This window comes from Pelecanus crispus, chromosome 12, assembly GCF_030463565.1.
Source record: "Pelecanus crispus isolate bPelCri1 chromosome 12, bPelCri1.pri, whole genome shotgun sequence".
Classification (NCBI taxonomy): domain Eukaryota; kingdom Metazoa; phylum Chordata; class Aves; order Pelecaniformes; family Pelecanidae; genus Pelecanus; species Pelecanus crispus.
In genome coordinates, this window is record NC_134654.1 from 12,305,195 (window position 1) to 12,322,764 (window position 17,570).

The 17,570-nt window shown below is 45.9% G+C and overlaps 1 protein-coding gene across 1 annotated transcript in view; it reads right to left on the reverse strand.

The window, feature by feature from the left end:
* The window catches only part of CALN1 (calneuron 1), a 118,958-nt gene that overhangs the window by 101,222 nt on the left and 166 nt on the right, over positions 1-17,570 (reverse strand). The window lies entirely within an intron of this gene.

The following is a 17,570-nucleotide window of genomic DNA, read 5'->3' on the forward strand; positions in this document are numbered from 1 at the left end:
GCTAATTCCCAGCAGCTTGCAGATGACCTGCACTCAGTTTAGAAGCAAAAAGGTATTTTACTTCATCTGTTAATGTTTGGGTTCCCCATAGGAGTCCTCAGGTCCTTTCATCTCACCCTCTGGTGGTGAGAAAAAGCTTGGTTTATGCACTCTCATTCTAGGTGAGCTCACCATCTGCAGCGGGGACTGAAGATGCTAGCAGGTATTCAAGTAACCAATGCAAGTACCAATGCTACATCACCAGGAGCAGATCCTGACTCCTCAGTTGGGCTGGATCCTCAGCTCCTGGCTAGGGTTGTAAAGGGCAAGTGTCCCCAGAGTCAGCAGCTCTGACCAAATACTCGAAGTGGGTAAAGCTGCTGAAAAGATGGTGTAGAGAAACGAACTGCTGAACACAAACAGGGCTTAAATAGGTTCATATTTGTGACAAGTGACCGTGTACTGCTCTGTGGCCTCCTGGATCTCCTTGGAGCAGCCATGGTCTGGTGGGACAGTGCTTTCCACAGTGGGACTCCAGACTTCACTGGACCACAGTCAAATGAACAAAACGTGTAATTCGAGCACTTGTAAGAGTACCTATTTTCCCCTTTGCTTGTGCCAGGTTTGGCCATTTTAGCAGTTAACTCTCTTGGTTTATTTGGGAAGAACAGACCATTGGGAGCTTTGTTATTCCATCCACACATCCATCCATTAGGAAGCTGCTAATGAAACCACAGAGACTGCCTGATGCCTGGGAATGGCAAAAAGAGGAGTACAAAGTGGCACACTTTTTACACTTCATTGGGAAGCTTTATAAATTAATTGGAGTACAAAGTCAGGTCTAATTGATGTTTGTATTGATTGAACTGCTCCAAGTCTTAATTTTGGTTGTAAAACTCACTTTAAAATAGAGCCATTTATAATTAAGACAGGATCTGTAATTAATGGAGTTTTATACTCATAAAACTGCCTCTCTCATCAGTCTAAATTAAACTCCATGTGAAAGTTTGTGCAAATTAAATACAGTAGATGCCAAAACTACTTTTTCCAAACTCTTTGCCATTCTTATTAATGTCAAAACATTAAGTGATTTGGAGACGTGAAAGAGTGATGAAAATATGTACTAGAAGAGGTGACAGCAGGGAAAGGGCACCCCGTGGGTGCAAGGAGTCCTGCAACAGTGCAGGACACGCGTAACCACCCTGTGCAATGCAAGCACAAAGACATCACAGTCATGTTCAACATGTGACAGCAGCAAAGCTGTGAGCCATTTCTCACATCCCTGTTAGAAAATTAATGTATTGTCCCTCTTGCACAATTGTGTCGAGTCGCAACACAAACCTGCTTTTAAAAATATTTTGTTCCAACAGAGTCACACCAGGCCACCAAGCACAACGGGGGCTTACAGGGGGGAGGGCTCCCTTGCCTTCACATGCCAGCGGTTATTTAAAACCAGGGCTGCAATGTGCCTGGCCATGCCCCCAAAACGTCCTCAGCTGCTGGAGCTGTTAATGAAATTCTCCAATTCTGGTAACTGTAGTTGACCATATGACTCTTTCCAACTTGATCTCATCGGAAATTTTTACAGCCATCAACCACAATATTTACAAAGCACAGACAATTTTGGGCTTGTGGCAAGAAAATAAATCATCTTGGACATATGTACATAGATAAAAGTTCCCCAATAAATCTGTTTTCCATGTGCGAGAGTCTGCCTCATCCTTATCTAGGTAATTAGCTATTTGCTTCTTTAAAGGCTCCCATTTAATTGGGGTTGCTGTTCTTAGTGGAATATCATTTCCTCTTCCCAAAAGGGCTACTCCTATTTTTGTATCATTTTTTTTCTGTCTGCCACATTCTGGTTTTCCCACTAAAATTAAAAAGTCACTGCAGCACTCACCAAGTATTTATGGCTTGAAGATTCCTACACACATCCCTGAGCCGACATCCATAAAAGCTTGTCACAGCTGTCCAGCATTTTCCCACAAAATTTCAGACTTAAGTTGAAACTCAGTGTCCCTCAATAGCTGCTGTAAAGAGCTACACAGGCTGACTTGATCCCTGGTAGCTCCCAAGGGTCATCCTTTGGAAATGCCCATCTGTCCCCATGGACAACAGAAGATCAGGGGTTAGAGGAACCTCCATGAGCTCTCCAGGTGAGGGAATGAACTGTGGCCCACGGCCACAATTGTGAACCACACCAGGGTTTCTCCCTCCCTTTTGGATAAGGTCTGTGTTAGTCCTCTGGATGGCCAGAGCTGGTCCTGCTCCCACCAAGGTCTGAAACCACCATCAGCCAAAGCAATGCTGAGGCCACAATGGAGACACAGAAAGTGCCTCTCTGCATAGGTGGGAAGAAAATGTCAAAGCTGGCATCAAACCAATTTGTTTAATCCCTTTTAGAGCTAAAACAGACAGATTCATAGCCCTCCTGCCTCAGAGTTTCTCTTTTTAGTCGATTCTTTTAATTTGTTTTGCTCCCATCCCATCAAAGCCTCAGAGGCCTCATGAACAAGTGCTGGAAGAGGTAAGTGGGAACGCAGAAAGCTGATTACTAATTGTCGTGGTTTAGCCCCAGCCAGCAACTAAGCACCACGCAGCTGCTCGCTCACTCCCCCGACCCCGATGGGATGGGAGAGAGAATTGGAGGAGTAAGAGTGAGAAACACTCCTGGGATGAGATAAGAACAGTTTAATAATTGAAATAAAGTAAAATAGTAATAATAGTAATAACAATGTAATAATAATAATAATAATAATAATAATAATTAATAATAATAATAATAATAATATACAAAGCAAGTGATGCACAATGCAATTGCTCACCACCCGCCGACCGATACCCAGACAGTTCCCGAGCAGCGATCGCTGCTCCCCGGCCAACTCCCCCCAGATTATACACCGAGCATGACGTCATATGGTATGGAATAGCCCTTTGGTCAGTTTGGATCAACTATTCTGGCTGTGCCCCCTCCCAGTTTCTTGTGTACCTGGCAGAGCATGGGAAGCTGAGAAGTCCTTGACTAGCATAAGCAGTACTTAGCAACAACTAAAAACATCAGCGTGTTATCAACATTCTTCTCCTACTAAATCCAAATCACAGCACTATGCCTGCTACTAGGAAGAAAATTAACTCTATCCCAGCAGAAACCAGGACACTAATGAACCACATAATTTATCCTACTAGCAATTACCCAAAGGACTAAGGTTCAAAAGGGCTTCTTTCTTTTCCATCATCAATTCTCAGCCTAAACACCCACACCAGCCTTGGGCTGGCCCATTCACACAGGCAGGCTTGCTCAGGTGCATTACAAACTGGGATGGGACTGATTTTGTGCCATCAAGAACTGACATATCCTTACCAGCCAGTAGATAAAAGATGTCAATATTACCTGGGCTTATGTGCACAGATGGACACAGGCAGCCATATCCCAGAAACCACTCCATGACAAGACGTGATGTCCAATCTTTTAGCTCTAAGTTAGGGAAGCTGAAACTCAGGCTGTGAGGATGAAACTTTCTCTAGAAGTCGGTACTAAGAAGCTTTCCATTAGAAAGAGAAATAGACACTAAGGAGATTAGCCAGTTATCCAATTTTTTCAGCTACAGAGAGTGAAAACCCAGCTCTGTCAATTGGAATTTTGCTCCTTCTATCAATGGGATTAGAATTTCACATTTGCAAAATAAGCACATTTTACTTTGAGAACAAGAAGTCCCTTTCCAAGCTGAAAGCAGCTCTTCCATTGGCTAGGCAAGGAGGAGGACATCAACCCTTCTGCCTCTCAAGAAACACTTCATGGGTGGTTTCTCCATGCAGCCAAGCAACTAGGAAATTCAGGGGTGTGCAATGTTTGGCTTTAAACATTGTTCTGATGGAGAAACACATGCTGCCAAGGTCAACAAGTTATCAGAAGAGCTTTTTATTTGTTGGGACTTAACACTGTGATTCTAACCCTGAATTTATTGTGTGCTACAAAGCACCCTGGAAAGTGTTAGAAAGCACAATATCTGCACAAAATACCTGAAAACAGCAGCTTCAGGCTTCTGTTATTGCAAATAAACACCACCAGAGACATCACCCAGTGCATTATGGAGTCAGCACTTTCCCACAGCAAAACTCCTGTTGTGCCATAGCAACACGGGCAAGGTGTCTATTGGGCACATATAATCCAGCCAAAAGCCTTGACTCGCTGCACCATTACACAGAAGACAACAAACTTAACCTGCAAAAAAATTCCTCCAATCACTAGGTCAAAAAAAACCCTCTAAAAGCCCAGAATAGATAATGATAAACAGCTTTTTAAGTGAGAGGCTGCTTGTCTAATCCAATATCCCTATTCATTTTTATTATGTGACCTTCTCCCCCTAAAATGACACATAAGCCTTACCCCTATTGATAGGAGTTACAGAAACCAAAGCATGTCTCCCACTTGCTATTATCAGAGCAAAAAAAGGGCAGGCAGAAAATGCCAGACCTCAGTGAAGGACAGCAGGAAAGCCTGAAGCTAGCCAGAACCTCCCTCCAGAGCCCTGTATTTAACCAGCCTCTTTATTTGCTTTGCTTCCATTTCCTTGGCTCGTACAGTCCACCCTTTATTGTGAAAAATGAGAGAGAGAGGGAAAAAGAAGATGGGGAATATAGCAAAATAAAGCTATTGAGAAACAAGCCTGGAAGGCAACTGGAATGAACTCTGAAGGGGTCATTAGGTAACTAACACCTTAGACCCAAAATGTTGGGGGGGGGGGGGGGGGGGTGAGGGGGAGGGAGGGGGAAGGTGTGCTTTCTTTTTGCATTGCAGTCCAAACCAAATCTTGTATATATTTACTGCTCAGAAGCACCGCTGGGCTGAAACACCCATTCCTCCTGGGCTCGCCAGCAGACCAGGCACAGCTTACTGGAGCTCATCAATGAAGCAATTAAAGCACTTGAGATGGCATTTGCCTGAGGACTACACTGAAGGATTGAGACCCCATGGATGTAAAGTTTCTTGTCTCATGGTGACTCAGTCATGACGCCACCAGTTTTGGGTATCCTCTGCAACTTGGCCAGGATGGGAGGAACTGCTGTGGGTCCCTGACCAAACCTCCTTCTCATCCTACCATGGCACCTTGCTGTTGCCTTGGCCAGAGAAGAAACATCACAAGACAATTTGTCTCCTGAAGTGCTTTCACCGAAAACACAGATTCAGCCTCTCTGAAACACTTCAGCTTGCAGCAGCTGCACTACCTGCCTGCCCAGGCTCCCACTGAAATAAAATGTTTTGGTTTGACTCTTTTAATGGAAGCATGTGACTTGGCGAGCGAAAATCTACAAGTTTGCCACACCTTCTGAACAGAAATAAGTTAAAAAGCTCAAATTCTAAATGAAACACTTTGTTTTGGAACAGATGAGATTTTTTCCCAGCTTCCAATTCATGGAAAAAAAATGCAAAAATGAAAATGTGCTGATTTGGCTCAAACTGAAATGGATCCCCTACTTTTTTCTTTCTTTTCTTTTTTTTTTTTAAACTGCTGGTGAACTGAAAAATCCCATATTTGCACAGCTGAGTTTGGGAGGCAGCGCCTGTCCTAGGGCTGTTAAGTCTTATTGCCAGTCCCAGAGGTACAGACCTGGTCCTACAGCCTGTGCAACCAGGGAGGACATTACCTCTGGTGCTTTTATAGAGGGAAACCTGAGCCTATTGCACGTCCACCTCCCCAAGGGGTGAAGCAGGAGAGAGCATGGTTTCGGCGATACCCTCCAACTCTCTATTTTCTCATTTTCCCTTCTGCAACACTGAAATCAAATTTACAAAGCAGTGACAAGCTACATTTAAGTACTTGTGATGGACATTTCATCCATCAGACACATTGGCAAACACAGTTTCACATTTCAAAGGCAGAAATTACTGTGTCCCTGCAAAGCACAATTTACTCCTTATGTGCAAACATGAAGAATTGCTGAGGAAAAAAATGCTTCAAATCTTTTTTACCTTCAGGAAGTAATAGCAATTACAATCAGTTACACAGCCATATCTCTTCCCCCTCCCCATCCAAACCTATTCAGAAAATCTCATGCCCTGGATTAGATTTACTTGAAAGAAAAGTAATGAGATTTGTGTTTCTTAGCAAATTAAATAGAATTTGCCCAAAAAAATAATCCTAAAATACAGTAGTGCTCCATCCCATATGTTGCTGATAGGCTTGTGTTCTAATGGCTTATTTAGAAAGAAGGACTTTTCTTAAATGACGTCCTAATGATGTGCATCAGGCACGAGACATAAATATCTTCCACTAGCAAGGCTTTGGGTTTTTTCTTTTTCTTTTTTTTTTTTTACAGAATTCTTATCAAAGTAAAGCAAACATTTTAAGAAAGACTTTGTGCTGTTCTACAATACTAAAGATTGAAAATTCCAAATGGTAATGTTTCTGAAAGTTATTTTTCTTGGTCTTATTTGTCTCATGGTTGTTGCTGTGAAAGGTCTCAGTGTTGCCTGCAACACCTCAGATCCAGGCAGGACACAGCATGGGACAGAGCAGTTCACTATTTGTCAAACCCATTCAAATTCCAGATGGATGTTTGATCCTATCTACTTTTCCTTCTGTTGAATGGTTCCAGGACTTTGCATACTCGGTCCGCGAGGACACCGAGGTCTATGATCTCATGTCACGAGTCATTCTGCGTGTTGCTCCATGTGAAGCTCACATGGGTCCTGCTGCTGGTCCCAACAGTACCACCACAATCTCTCTCTTTTGGTCCTCTCAGATGGATCCAGGGCACAATCGTTGTTCAGTGTGGAGATGAATGGGAGACCAAGGCAGACAGCAAGGTCCTGGCTCAGCTCATCCCCTACAGACCCACATGGTGCAAGGACCACAGCGCGCCCCAGAGAGCCCCTGGTTGAGCCCTCTCTCCTGCACTGGGAACGCAGCTCTGCATGCAGCAGCATCACCCAGTGACATGAGAGGTGCAGGACCTTGGGCTGACCTTAGTCTGCAGAAAACCCAGAATAGTTTTAACTCATTTCATTTGAAGAGTGAATAATCTGAGCCAGATTGGCATCAGCCTTAGGAACTGCAGTGATTTCAGCCCATGCACCCTCCACTGCAGTGGCTGCTCTGGCACCAAAAGCTCACGAAGTATTTTATGAACTACCACTCTGCCTAGCTCTGATGAGATTTGCTGCATGCCCTGTGCTCCTGGACACATCCCTGACATCAAGTGTCAGTGCAGAAAAGCAAAGGTGGTTGAGCTCTTGCTGTGCCTCACCAGCGCACCCAGGAGCATCGCTGTACCTGCATGGCCCTCGCTAGCAAAGCTCACTGTGGTCCTGCACAGCACCCACCTCCTCAGAGCATCACGGTCACCCTGAGAGGTTTACACCCCTTTGTTTTCACAGGCAGGCAGGAGCTAAGTCTGACTTCAAAGGGTTTGTACTGATCCTCTTTGATGTTGACAAAGCCAGTCAAGCTGGAAAAGCAGTGCTTTCCTGCTGGGATCCTGCTCTGTCTCCCTGTACCCATCTGGTTGGTGGCTGCAGCCACAGGGTCCTGCAAAAGCTGGCAACTGCTGCATGCAGCACTGGCTGCCAGCTCATTTAGCTTCAGGAATAGCAGATCCAACACTGGATGCAGCTGCCCATCCTCTCACCTCCTCTCCCACTCCAAACTCTGCCTTCTGCCCCCTCCACTCTGTCCTGCCCAGCACCCATTCTGCCCCATCCCACTGCGGTGCTGCTGGCCCTGCATTCCTCCCCTGCTGCCCATCATCTCCTCCTGCCTTCCCCAGTCCTAACTTTTCCGGGAACTGCCCAGTGTAAACCCTGGGAGGGAGCATCCTTGCACAGCGCATTTAATAAGCAGCAGACTGACTGCCCCAGCTCCCTTTCCCCAGCCTTTTGCACCCATTTGTCATCTCAGATAGGGCTGAGATGGTCTCAGGACCCACGACTGGACAAGGGAAACTAGGAAACAAAGATTTCCAGCCAGAGGGAAAGGACAGCCAGGTCTATTTGTTCAATTCCCAGCATTACTGTCATCTGCCTCCCTCATCTGGACTCACACCCTGCTACGTGACCTCTCACTCTGCCAAGCCACTGGTCTCATCCTCAGGAAGATAAATGCACTTTCTCTTAAGCAGGGGCAGGAGAACAGGGACCGCAGACACCATCAACAGAGCGTGGCAGAGCAGGCCCACAAAGAGCAGCTGCAGGCTATGGCTGCTGCCCAGGAGCACAGCAGGACTGGGATGCTGTCTGGTACTGCCGAGCAGATGCCCTGACAGCCAAATGGAGGCCAGGAGCACTAACCTTGACATCGCACTGCTTTGAATGGCATTCAAAAAAAATACATTCAAAAGAGCCAGGTGAAACCCTCTCCGGATCACTGAGTTTTTCTCCTTGTCATTTTTGCAGCAGTGCTGTGGCTGTGCCAAGACACCATCCTTCTGTGCCAGCCCCCACCCCGTGTCACAAACAGGCTTGGCTGCGACCACAGGCACAGCGACAGGGAGACTGGGGAGTCAAAGCAAAGTCATTGCTCATGGGGAGCAAGATCCACAGATGATGCCTTGACCCAAAGGTCTTGTAGCACCCCAAGCAGTGGTGGACATATTGCTCTCCTCCCTCTTCACAAGTATTGCTGCTGCTAGGTAAACTGAGGCACAAAAAGATCAGTGATAGCCATAACATCCCAGTGAAGAATTAGAAATAGATATCTGGACTCCTGCTTCTCTGTATGTACATCTAATTCCTAGACCTCACTATTTAGGGGGCAAGCCTATTTCTGAATATTCACCTATAGAGAGCGTGTAGTTGCAGTGCAGAACAGAGGCTTTTTACAGAAGTTTGTGCTTTGGTGAGGTGGCTGCTCCGATGGAGACAAGGGAGCTGATTCAAGTTTGCTTATGGTTTGCTGTGACTTAATTAAAGCTGACGTGTTAAAAGACACAGTGAACTAACACAGCCTGGCTAAAATATCAGTCTCCACAACTCGGAGGGGCACCTGACCGTCCACAGCATCACGACCACAAAAAGGGCACATGGACAGCATGCAGAACATCATGATAACCTCCAAATCCTTAAGTATTTAAAATCATGGTAATTAAAGGCGGGACCTGCGAAACCTAATGCTGACTAACTATAAGATACTGTCTGTGCAACCATAGACCTGACAGCACTCGCAAGACCCTCAGGTCCATCCTGCTCCTGTGCTTTGCAGCCACCCATACCAGTGCTCAGGTCCTGTCACTTAGGTCCACACTGCTGGGATTCACCGGCATGCTGAGCTATTAATCTTCCAATTCATTCTAATGGCAGCTTGTCTGGGCCCTGTTGAAGCCATGCATCAGCCCCTGAGCCCAGCGTTGATAAGGAGGTCCTGGGAAATGAAATAAATAAGGAGCCATTTGCTCAGCACTCAGTGCCACGGATGGGATGTCTAAGGCAGCTTAAACCCAGGTCAGAGACTGGGTTCATGCCCATGTCTGTCCAGTTAAATGAGAAATTACTTCTCATAGTAATTTTCAGTTGGAGACGGACTACTTTGACTCTCTGGAGCTGCTGTGGCTTCTGCAGAGCTGAGATTTCCGTGGTACCCCAGCCCCATGGCTCGGAAAGGAGCCGGATGGCTGAGACGCTTCCCACCCAATTCAGAAAAGAAGCACCATCACTTCCATTTCCGGGGTGGGGAAACCATTCCCAGGCTGCTTTGGATGGAAATCTCTGTTCCTATGGCACTGCCAGCCCTGTTCAGCCCCAAAAGCCACAGGCCTGGGTCAGAAAGATGCTCTGGACAGACTGGCTGCATCCCAAATGAACTCACTGGGAGCTAGACCAGCACAAAAAGGTGTGCTCAGAGGTGGCCACCTGGCTGGATGTGCAGACAGTGTACAACACACCAACACCCTGCTGTATCCACAACTCTCTTGTGCCTTCATCTGAAAAATGGGGGAGACAGAGGCATTTGGTGTCCTTTGCTTCCAGTCCTGGGGTGTGTGCCATGTCTTTATGGATCTGGGCTGCAATGACCCTACCCTGGCCCCTGTCCTCCCATGCACAGCTAAAAGCCACTGCCTAGGGAGCACATTTGCAGATAAAGTAGCAGGTAAGGATGAGACCCCTGAGTCCACACAGCAACACTTACTAGAATAGCAGTGACTTGCTAAAGCCAGGGTTTTAAGGCAAGGGATTGAAGGAACTTGTAAAATTAATGATCCAGCCTAGAAGCTTACATAAAAAATTAAAAATCCATATTAAAAATTGTATAAACGTGTCGCAGGAAGATTTAAATGCCTTTTAAAGCACGTTTCGCTCCTGATCCGAATTTGCTCCATTCCCATGGCCTGAGGCGACACAGGCAGTGAGTTATCAGCTCACTCCACTGAGAGCCCAGCTTGCAAGCGAATGGGCAGCATTTGAAACGGCTGCGAGGAGGATCAGCCTGGCATGATTCACGGCATGTCAGGGAGCACCAAAGCCTCGGCAGCATTTCTGCAGTGAGAGACAAACCCAGCAGATTTGGAAGGAGCTGGATGAAGACACAGTCTGCATCTCTCTCCCCAAAACCATTTCTTCCAGCCTGAAGAGGCTCCTTCTCCAGTACAATAAGCCAGAAACCTTCAAGCCTCTGAACAAAGATATCTGAATATCCACCACTAGTAACTTGCTTGCTCACCAGCCAGTTCCTATAACTATATCAGCATAGCTGGAGTTCAAACAATCTCTTTAATGGTTGTCCAGATGGTGTCCCTGTAATTCTAATTTGTTGGCAGCCAATTTGCTTTTATTTATACTCTCTTGCTGTAAAGGACTCTTTCCTTGGAGATGATGCTGATGCCTGTTCTTGTATTTTGGGGGCAGGGAGTCCAGGTGACACATCTCCCCTTGGCAGAAGGGGTGCAGAACTGGAAGAACAGAGCCCCTGCAAGCCCTATCCAAGGCTGCACCCAAAAAACATTTGTCCCCCTGGGTAATCAACCTGCCAAAGTACTGGTACCTTGTGTAGGGCTTGGGCTGTAAAGTGTCGGAAGGTGGAAATACTTACTGTTCTGGAGTTTTTCTCCCAACCCATAGCTTTCTGCCACCTTCCTGCTAAGGATATCTACTGCTGGAGAAAACCCACTGCTGATCTTCAAGACCCAATGGTCCCTAAGGCAGTGCAGCCGCTAAAACCCTCAAGACATGGTCTTCCTCTCCAGTGAAACCAGGAGGAGCCGGACTTACCTGTGCTCGGTCACTTTGAGTTGTCTAGACATTATCATTGCCTGTTTGGGGTGGGAAATGCTACTAATTTCAGAAAAAAGCCCCTTTCCTAGAGTCCAAGAGTGAAAGGTCAGTGATGCTGGGGCTGGATGGATGGATGTCTGTTTGTCTGTGGCACACAGGACCTCACTGCTGCTCTGTGCAAGGTGGGAGAAAGCTTCCCAAAGTCAGCACAGGGGAACTGAGCCCTTCTAGATGCGCTGCAGCAGGGCAGATGCCTTGTGTCTGCAGGCTGCTCCAGTCAATGCTGACATCTGGAGACTACTAATGAAGCTGGGGTAGACCATGGTGAATTATAACTATAAATCTCTCCCTTGGTGAATACCCTTGAACCTCATCAGGACTAAGCCAGCACACAGCCTGGGACAGGTAGCCACAATTTCTCCATCAGCAGCTCCATTCCTCCATGGGACACACACTGTCTGGAGTAAATGTGCACCTTGCAAGAAAATAATACTCTGCAGAATATTAATACTGTGCCAGTTTTTACGATTTTTAAATGGAGGCTGCTTCATACCTGAAACTACTGAGTGAACTACTGAGTGAAACCCGCACTGTGATTAAAATATGTAACTGGAAAATTAGCAGAAGGAGCTCAGCAGAAGTGAGAGACACAGCTGCTTCTGTCCACAGAAGAATCTGCATAGTGATGCTGCAGTTTTATATTCAGAGACACAAAACACTATTAAAGCCCAATATAAGACATAAATTATTCCATTTCCAGCCATGATCACTCACAGAGGAGACACTGTGGATAAACCTCTCTTTAAAAAGAACTATGCAAAAGAGAAAATGAGCCTTATACAGTTTCATCCACTTAATTAACTGGCTACTTGCAGTGCTTACACTGAAGCATAGACTTGGAGACCCATGCACAAATCCACGCGCGGAGTATCCTGGTGTGGCCATACCCCAGCACATGCTCTCCTATCCCAGGAGAATATCCTTGCAACCCCTTCGTCACCAGCAGGATGCTCTTTCTTCCTTGTGTCTCTTTCCACTTGTCCAAGTGTTTTTGAATTCCCATGGACAAAAAGCCAAGTGGAGCAGACTCAGCCTGTAACTGCTACCTGAGTCAGTCAAGTGACTAATGCCTCTCCCCTCTGGGTTTCCCTCCTCAAGCACATTGTTTCTCCAAAACACCGTTTGACCTCACCTGGGACACAGTCTCAGCTGCCAACATGTCACAGCCAGTAGGCTGGAGGGAATCTGCCTGCCTCTTTACCTTCTGTGCTCATAAGCAGGATTAAAAACTCTGTTAGCAAACAAGCAGACCTGGAGAAAAATCAACACCTGGAGAGAGATATGAGGAGTTGCACAGCAGCCCCAACTCTCCAGCAAGCAAGGGACTGTTTATCAAGTCTTTCTGATAACATGAGTGAACTAGATCTCAATCAGCCACAATCCTCATGGCTTATGGGGTTTCTGTTAAATAATAACCCTCAAACGAGACTGCATGGTGATAAGTGCTCTGCAGCATCATGGTCCCTCCCTTCCCAGGACTTATAACATCCAAGGACCGTCATATCAGATATGCACAAGAGGGTAAACACCCTTGATTTTGGCCTTATTTTCAGAGGCAGGGGTAGGATGGCATGGCTGTGTTTGCAATGTGGGACCATTTTATCTGGTATCCCCCCCAACAGGGACCCAGTGTGCCACCAGCCCCATGACTGACCACCTTTCTGCGCTGCTGGGACTCCAGAACTGGCTGCAGCCTAACATACCTTCAGCCACTTGGCATTGCCTGCATTATTGGCATGTGGGAGACAACTGCTAATTTAAAATCCATATGGGGCATCATTTAACTATGCCCTTTAAATTATTTCAAGTATATTCCCAGTATACACTGAAGCCACTCATGGTTGACTTTTACACAGGAGCCCAGGAAAGAGCAACCTAGTTAAGATCTTCTGCAGGTGACAGAAGGGAGGTTTCTGGGAAGAAACAGAAATCAGGTAAAGCACATCCTGCAACATGGTGTATAATCTATAATGATAGAAAAGTCCTCTGGTGAGGGAAGTCCCCAGACTCCTGCCTTGAAGTTTACTGCACCCCAAGCTCCTGCAGCCAGCAGCTTTGCCCCCATTTCCTGTGTTGCTCTGCTGACATCTCCAGTTTAGGCAGGCAAAACCATGCACTGGCATTTCCACTCTGGATCTCAACCCTAAGGACTGCATCATCCCAGCTGGCTGATGTCTACAACCACCAAAAAACAGGGAAAAATCTCCCAGCCTAGAAAAAGCCTTGTAGATACCACAGACCCCAGCTGGGGCAGGGGCTACGTGGTCGAAGATACCAGATGCCAATAGCTGTCCTGCAGCAATGTTTCCTCCTGCACGGGCACTGCTGATTTCAAAGGAATCTGGGTCAGGTAAGGATTTATCATTATGTCTTTCTGGACAAATAGCTGCTGCTGTGGTTCACATTTGAGTTTTCTCTGCAAGGCACTGACTAACATGCATTTCACAGGCACTTTTTGCAAAGCCTACTTATAATGCATGTGCCTCCCTTCAGGTGATATTTGTCAGATTCCTACTATGGAAATGTTTTTACCTCCTGACAATACTCTTTAGATAGTGCCTATGGAGGTGGATGACTCAAGCTTGACATGATGATTTCCATCCACCATTTTTTATTAAAAATACTCCTAGCAGTTCATAATGTGAGGACAGAAGCTGGTTTGAAAAAGGATGTAGAAACCACAGAGTATGCAAAAACCATGCCACAATTTTATGTCAACCAACAATAGCCAGAAAATCTATATGTAAAACAGTTCCTCCCGGCCTTAATTTATAATCTCATGCACAGAAACCACTAAGCATATGGCAAAAACATCCATCCGAGACCCCATTGTACTTTGCGATCCCTAAGAGACAGGTTATGGATGGCCTGCCACTTTCAACTTCGTCATTTACTTGACGTTACAAAGTTAAGTATTGCCTAATATAGCTTTCTGCAAGTTAATTCCCTTTGTGATGGTGACAGCTTCTAAAAACCCTCACGCTACTACAGAACTGCAAATAGCAAACACCGCTGCTAGGAATAGACAAGCCATCAGCAGAGTGACCTGCTATCTCTCCAGCCTCTTTCCTTGCTGCCAGCATAGTATTTAAAGCAGGATGGAAAAAAACAGAGTGGAGTTAAAGTCGACAGATGGCTGATGCAAGTTGGAAAAGTTTTCATAGGAGAAAAATAACTGGTCGGAGAAGAGGCAGAGCAGCACCCTAAGCACGCTGCTCTGAGTGGCGTGCATTCATCTGAAAACCTGGACTCCCCCTTACATTACTTGAAGTCAGAAATATCTTTCGTTTCCTGATCTCCATATTACCCTTCATCCACCACCCACAGGCTGCAAATACGGAGCATCCGGCGGTATTCACTGCAGGTATGTGGAGGGGGAGACATGCTGCATCCCAGCCAGGCTGCACAGTGCCTTTGGACTGGACCATCCCAGAGCCCAGACTTGCAGAAATCCTTCCCCTAGTGAATGGCTTTGACACACGCAATAATAGACATGAAAAAAAAGAAAAAAAAAATCTGCTGGAAAAAGCCCAACAGATCAGGCACTTGTTGGACCCTTGGGCGCAGAGGAGCATTATAGAGAATTCCCACCGACTTCCCCAGCTTCAAACCTTTAGTAATTTAATGTGTGACTGGAATTTGTCAATAGGCTGGAACTCCCTCGGGACCAAAGTCTCATTGAAAAAGAAACCAAGGAGATTTGGCATCTCTTTCCCAGCCGGTAAGATTAAATGCAAATATGTTATTGGCATCAAGCTATCACAGCTTGATATATCCACAAAGCTCCCATACACTGACATTAACTTCTCAAGTAAGAACATTTTGTTACTCACCCTAAGATAGTTTATGCTTAAAGGCAGAAAGACTATTTCTGCTTTGGGTTTGGGCAGTGAACAGTGGTATCTTCACCAATTACCAGCACATCCGGGTACTGATGTAGTATAAGTGACAAAACATAATAAGATAGTGACTGCTGCCCTAATATTACATATGATTTCCAGTGGCTAGGCTGTACTCTGGTAGCTGGCACACAGAAAAAGTATCTCCAGCTTCTTATGCTGCTCTGGCTTTAGTGGACACAAATCAATTCGGTACCACTTCTGTGTCTGCAGGTGGAAAAAAATGGCCTGAGGTTGAGCTCTTCTCTGCTAAGCTAAGAACTGGGGCATATCTTCATGGCAAAGACACAAAGCCCTCAAAAATAGGTGTTTGTAAAGCAAAAGGCTGTCAGAAAATAATATAACTAAATTCTAACAAGAAGCCTGTGCTTAACAGCCAGAGAATAAATGGATGATTAGTTAAAGAGCTCTGACCGTTCTCCTGAGCAACGAGGGGGATACTCTTTGTGAACAGACATGAAGGAACTGTGCTGCTCTCCAATTCAATAGCACAGTTATAATGGGGCACCAACCACATTAAATGGATGCAGCACTCGCATTAGTGGCAACTCAGCTGCTGCCTTCTCAAAAGATGGCTCCTCTACACCTAATTCACTTCATTTGCCATTAATTAACAGACATGATCCACAGCCTCTTGAGTGCTGGTTTCTCCTTGGGTAAGATGGGTCTGGCTGTGGGGCCGTGCTCCACTGTCTCCCACAGCTGCTGCTCCCACCCTGGAGCCACTGGTGGGAAAGCAATGCCAATAGGGTTCATGAAGCTTGCAGACTGCCCGACATGGCTCGGGCTGACAGCAGGGAGACACAGGAAGGATGGAAATGAGACTGGGCTTCCTTCCCACGTCCAGCCACAGACCATTTCCATGCAAACAGCGGGAGAACAAATCAAGGACAAGTTTTCCTTGTGCAACAGGATGGCCCTGACAGTGGGTTGCAGCCCTGATACCACTTGAATCAGCTCTTGACAGTTGTCTGCAAATCTCAAAGGCAGTTATAGCAGACGTGCTCTAATCAGGGTGTGCATAGCAGAAACACCCTTGTTCTCTGCATTTGAAATAAACTGCAAGACCTCATCCAATGTCCTCCTGTCTGCTCAGCCAACCACTGTCATCCTGAATAGAGACAACAGCTGAGCTTTACCTTACAACATAATTTGTCATCTATAGGATGCACAGGAGCTAAGCCAGTTCAGTTCTACTCACCAACTCAAAACTTCAAGCAAAGCTCCTGTAACCCAAGAGAAGAGACCAGAAGACGCCCCTGCAGTCCTCGTGTTCCTGGGGTTTTAGCTAAGCTGCACTGAAAGTGGTTTCTCACATTACACCTCTCACCTGAACCGCGTTCAGCACATACTCATTGGGAAGAGGAGAAGCAGTTACAAATACTCAGAAAATACTGTTTGCACTTAAGATAAGTTAAGGTGGAGCTTGCAAAATGAAATCCAAAGGCTCCAAGTTGAAAAGTCTTGAAAACTAAGGTCTGATTTACCAAAGCACAGGTGAAAAGCAGGAGGGTGGGCAGAAATTTTGGCCTTCTGTTTTGCCAAAATGCCTCTAACCTGTCCTGGAAGGACCGTTTCCACCTTGCACAATTCCCTTGCTCATTTCCTCATCAAGTTCTCCAGCAAGAGCACTGATTACGATCATGGTTTGTACCAAATGTCCACTGGGAAGCAAACCAAGAGCTTCAATTTGTTCCACAGACCTCAAAGACCAGCTGTCAACAATATTAACTTTTGCTTAGAAATGACCCAGGTAAGCCACAAATTGCCTACGAAAGAGACCATGGTTCCCACCATGAACGAGACTGGGAGTCTACCTGGCCTCACATCCTGCCTGCAGGGCAGAAGGGATTAGCAGCAACCAGCTTCTAGGGAGGAAATTACGGAATCCTACAGACAGCAGATGTGGACAATCTTCCTGATAGCTTTTGCCAGCCTGAGGCCAGTCTGTGTTCCCAATCACTGACCTGGAAAAGGGAATTTTAAAGCCTTTTAAAGATTCTTAAGCCGCAAGCCACCTCTGTGTATCTTGTTATATTGAGACACAGAGAGAAACCTCACTTTTGAAGGCCACAAAGCAAAAGAGAAGACTTGCTAGGAAGACAGATTCAGCTCTGCAGATTCACAGGAAAGGCTAAAGACATCTTTATAAAAAGATACTAGCCTAACTTTTTCTCTTGCAAAGTTTTGCCCATAAAAAGCAGCCTTACTCTTTCAAAAAGCTGCCTTATTTCTAGGCAGAAGGACAAAATCTGAGGCTAAAACCAGTCTACAGCTCTCAACATAACTTTGGTCGGAGACCTTTTCTTTGTCCCTGATCTGCTGAGCCATCTCACTTCTGACCTGCCTTTTGCTCCTTGCTTCAAGGGGAGGATACGTCCGGTTATTGTATGACAACGCTACACAGAAGGTGAAAATGAAAATGAGCC